This window comes from Amblyomma americanum, chromosome 1 (genome assembly GCF_052857255.1).
Source record: "Amblyomma americanum isolate KBUSLIRL-KWMA chromosome 1, ASM5285725v1, whole genome shotgun sequence".
In the NCBI taxonomy this organism is placed as follows: Eukaryota; Metazoa; Arthropoda; class Arachnida; order Ixodida; family Ixodidae; genus Amblyomma; species Amblyomma americanum.
The window spans coordinates 131655198-131660611 of NC_135497.1; positions in this window are offsets into that span (position 1 = coordinate 131655198).

The window sequence follows — 5414 nt, forward strand, 5'->3', positions numbered from 1 at the left end:
GCTGAAAAAAAAGCCTCTGCTAGCCCAAATGTGTCTGCCCACGCAAAACCGCTGTAGGTTCCACATAGGCGTTGGCGGGGCTGGAAAACGGGCGTGCCCAAATGCTGCCCACGTCGGCACATCCGTCCCGTGTAGGATACTTGAGGGCTAAGGGAGCGTAAATGTTGGCTCTGTGCTGAAAAGAAAATCTGGCATGCCGCGAGGGTGCTGCTGCGGGCTAGTTGGTATGTCATGACAAAAAGGGGAACAGCGCGACCACAGGACGAGGTAGAGACGAGGTAGAGACGAACGACACAGCGCCTGCGTAGTTCAATCGTCTCTACGTAGTCCTTTGTTTGCGCTGTTCCCCTTTCTGCTAGGCCAAATGGGGCTGCCCACACGAAGACCTGGTGTCTCATCTGTGTGGTCGTGTCGATCCAATCAGAACTGAAGCATTCCGGATTTCAGCTTCCGCTTCCCATCAGTGCTGCTTTCTACGTACACCACTGCCGGAGGCCTCATTTGGGAGATACGTCGTGCAAGGGAGTGTTCAACCTCTTCAGGTTTTCCAGGAGAGTATCGCGTATTGTTTATCAAGAGGGCTTCCGAACTGAGCTGTGAGCAGTGTCTAAATCACTCGAAGTTCTTAGAGGACACTGACCCTTTGGAACAGTGGTAGAGCCACAGTCATTTATATCAGTGACTCAGGGGGCGCAATTGCCGACAGGCCACTTTAAGTCTAATCGCGTGCCTGTGCATTCACAACACTACTAACGCCACTCTCGCGCCACCGCGAAATCTGAGCTGCTTCTCCTCCGTCGCAAAGGCAGCGAAACGAACAACCACCATCCATCAACTTTCAACTCGATGGCGACCCCATCTCGCCTCCACGTCTTTAGTCTACACGTACAGGGCAACGGAAATGTCCGACATACCATGTTTCTCATTACGGGGCGGATCTTGGCGGGGATACAAATGTTAAGACGGGTCACTAACAAGCGATAAAGGCTAAAGGAAGCAGACGTAATTCTTATCGCACACACTCTCGTTCACAGTCGCCTAACGCATCATCTCCGATACGAAAACCTGACATGATCCGAACAAGATGCAGTCGATATGCTTATTCCATCCGCATTCAAGGGAGCCATGGGCACTCTAGCAATTGTCTCAGCGAACCGATTCCTTAAACTGGGCACGCACAATACCCTGCCATAACTATGCTGAAATAGCCCGCCTGAGCACAACGGCTCGGGCAACTGGAGAACCTGACGGAGAACTCACCCACTGAGCACCGCAAAGCCTCATGTATAGAGCAAATGAAGTTTTGCTTTTCTACTCAGGCCAGGTACGTACTGGGAAGAATAATGTATCCTATCCGATAGGACAAACCGGACTCCCGTGTCCCCTTCAAACTCATCACCGTTGTACCAATCCCATGAAATATACGTTCTCAACGACACCAGGGCCCGTGGGCAGGAACGGTGCCAGAATATTTGTACTTGAGTGGCGTGCAGAAGAATTTTTAGGGGGGGGGGGTAGTACGAATGGAATTTTAGACAGGCAATGTACCTCAATGGATGTGGTGCAGCCGGACAATTTTCAAGGGGGCGGCCTCCGCCCCTCGCCTCCCCTTGGCGCCGTCAGTGGCCGCCAGAGACGAGGCTGTCTCCGAACTTCTCGGCGGCGGCACAAAGGATTTACGCATATTACACGCGGACGCCGGGCCTAGCTACCACAGCAGGATAGCGGGAGTCGCAGCGGTGCTTCATTATCATGAGCACACGCACATAGCGGCAGCCATCTACACCACTGACACCATCGCGCTGGAACAGCATGCAGTCACACTGGCAATAGCCCATGGCCTTGCACATTTCGCACAGCTCTAAGCCAACCACTATTGTCGCAGATTTCCAAACTGCCTGCAGAGCATTCCTGAAAGGCAGAGTTACCCAACTAACGGCGCGCACCCTTGCGGCAGCACTTCCCCACATGCAAGGAGAAACACCACTGGTACGCATTGTCTGGACACGCCTCTCCACAGCAGTGCATGCATGCGGAGACCAGTGTCCAACCCTAACGATGTAGACGGGAAACATCGCCTTCGCGGACGTTCTACACATGCGTCGCGAAACAAGAACCAGCTCCTTCCCCCCATGCACGCATGCACAAAGCTCTCTCCAGGCTAGATTCCTCCAGATAGCGCATGCTATAAACCACCTCCTACCCTTCCCTCACGGTGCGGTTGAGGTGTCCAGCGAGAAGTGAGTTACTGCGCTATTTCATTTCCTTAAAAACCACTAATGCCACATTTTCAAACCCAGATCGATGTCTCTCCTTCTACCACCTTAAATGGACCTGCCAAGCCTCCCGAGTGCTAAACCCATCCCCATACCCACTCATGCTTCCTGTCGAGCGGAGTTGACCGGCATATCTCTCGAGGCTCAGCTGAAGCTGATCTAGCTCCGCGCTCAGTGGGTGGTCTCAACTGAGTACACCACCCCAGATACAAGCAACAACCCTTTTCAACTAATAAATGCTAATTATTTCTCTCTCTCTCTCTCTCTCTCTCTCGCGTTATCTTTCATACGCTGTGCTTTTCCTGCAAACTTCATGCTGCCGCCATCCAACCCCAATGCGCGCCACTGCTGCAGTTCTCCGCCTTATGGAGTTTCAGCATAGCGCGATGTGTTACCGCGATCCACTTTTGGCACAGTGTGATGCATTACAGCAATCCGCTCACGCTCGGACCCATCTGCGCAGTAAGTCGGCGGATATGCAGTTCACGATTCAGAGAAGCGGAACGCGAATCTCCCTGTGCCTGCGTTTTCTAGTTTCAGTAACTATGCGCCTGTTAAACCCTCTAGTTTTAATCATAGCGGGGTCCACTTCCGCGAGGGGCGAAATACGGCTGCGCAGTGGAAGGTGTGCTGTTGCGTCTTTCATAACAGCAGCTACGCATGCGCATCCTTTCCGCGGTGAGGTGGCGCATTCGCACTTGGTCTTTCGCCTAAGTAGATCACGGTAGTTTCTTCCATTGTGCTAATAAAACTCCGTTGCCGGTACTGCTGTTGCATTTAGTCTGGTGGCTAGCTATTTTCGCACTATTTTCTGCCACGTTAGGAATCCTTTCGATTTTCTGGCGTATCAGGTATTCGATGACTCTACGCGGCAATTTCCACACGCTTCGCCAAACTTGCTAAAACAGCAGCATGTCTCTTCTCTCCCGCTCCATGACGTCACACCCAAGCTCGGGGCGTTCGGGCCCGAGGGCACGAATCCTTCGCTCTTGCTTCCTCCGCTCTCCATGCCGTAGTTCGTGGCTCTATGTTTAGTGCATGGTTGTCGGAAACCAAGCATATTCTGTGTTGCTAAACTATACATGTTCGTAAAAGTGGTAGCAGAGGCAGAACTTATACGCGTCATTATGTGAATCATCAGAATAGGGGAAGCTGAAAAAAAATCTCGGCGAACTTTGGCGCATCTAGCCGAAATTATTTTGGTATCGCACATTTTCATTTTCTTGTAGACATTTATGTGTACTTCTGGGTTTCCTGTTTCAGGCGTTTGTGGTGTGGCGTGCGTATATAGATACGGCAGGTATGTTGGGTTTAGCGTGCCTAACCTCCACATGAGCAGTGAGAGACGCCGCATGGTAGGACTCCGAATTTCGGCCACCTGATGTCCTTTAACCGGCACTCACACAGCGCACAAGGGGTTTTGCATTTCGCCCTCATTGAAATGTGACTGCCGTGGCTGGGATTCAGTCACGTGTCCTCGTGCTCAGCAGTGGAGCGCGTTTATCACGGTTGGAATCGCGGCAGTGGCTGAGTACTCGGGTATCTGGGCTCCTAGCCGATAGGTATATATCTTCACACGCAAGAGTATAAATTTGCGCTTTTATTTTATCTCTCAACATCGGGATGAATACTGCTAAATAATAGTGGGGACCTGCTGCAAACGCTTTTCCTGCTACAAATTCGTTCCAAAATGCTCGTCGCCATTCCCACCACTGCGGTATGCAGCCGATTTCGTTCACACGCATTTTGAAATTCATACTTCAGGCCCCTGCTCAAGCGCAATGGGACAGCTTGTATTACGCCGGGACACAAGCTACGGACAGCTAACTATAAAATTGATTTTCTGGACCTTGTTCACACATGAAATTGTTTGGCAGCACATATGCATGCTAGACCACTAACGTTCTCGTTTCTTATGCACAATGTTTTTGGATATGTCATGGCCTTGCATGGCAATGTCAGTCCAAAAATGTTTGGCCCTCTGAAGTATTCATTTTTATCTTTAACAAATTAATGAAGGGACTGGACAAGCTCGAGAGCGTCTACAAATGAGAAGCTCGTCATGGTGCAGACCCCAGTTCTTCAATCTCTTATTAAGAAATTAAGGAGAACCGTTCATATCTGTGTTCGCAGAGTGATTGCTCCCACAAAAGGCCATGATTTCCTTCACAACTGCTTCCACAACGAATCGCTGGCTACCCATTGGAAGTACAGAGTCGATCACACTTGCCTAGAAAGCTCGAGTGGTGTGCTGCGGAGGAAATTAAGTTAAATCTTATTGCAGCTGCTTTCCTGGAGGTAAAGTGCTGGTGCCTGTGCGGTTCACGTGTCTATTCGGCTGCTCTCCAGCGCAAGTATTATCAGTGAAAGTCAACACCTACTTTAGAATTTCGCTTTAGTCCCGCCGGACGGCACCGCCCGAGCACTCTAGACAAGTGTGATCGACTCTGTACTGACTTTATATGAATGGTCATGTTCCAAAACGTTGAACGTCTGGATAACAGGTACTTAAATTTTTCATGTTCCACACTTTCTACTTCTTTACTGCAACGTCGACAAGCTGGCTGCACAGAACTTCCAGAATTCCGATGCTCTTTAGCTGTCATTAGCTGCTTGGTGCGAAAACGAAGCCGCTGGCTGTCAGTATTCTGGCCTCACTTGTAGGTGGGCGCGAGTTTTGCAGTGTTGCTTGTTGGATCCAGCAACGCCGTCGCACGTGCTTTTGCCATGTCTTATTCGTAAGCAGTGCCCGTTCAAGTCTGCAGACAGTGCGAATCTGATCAAAGGTGTTTCGGGGCATGTTTTGTCTTTTGTGACAGGTCTCTTTCAGTGCCCAGTTTCCTGCTTTGATTTATAGCTTCTTCAACGTTTTCCATCCTTTTTATTATACTTACGGGCATCGTGGACGTTCCGGAGAGCTTGCCACCGTCAATTATATTTAACTGCAGAGGTCTGTGTGCATGTGTGTGATGTGGGGGTTTGTGCCCATCACTGATTCGCTTTTGTTTTAGTCCGCGGTATTCGTGCACTGCTTACACCTTTGCCGCTTTTTCTGTCAGACCAGAAGAAAAATTCGACAGGTGTGCTTTATTCGGCTCATTTCTGTTTCCAGCAGATGGGTAGTGAAACACCAGGGTG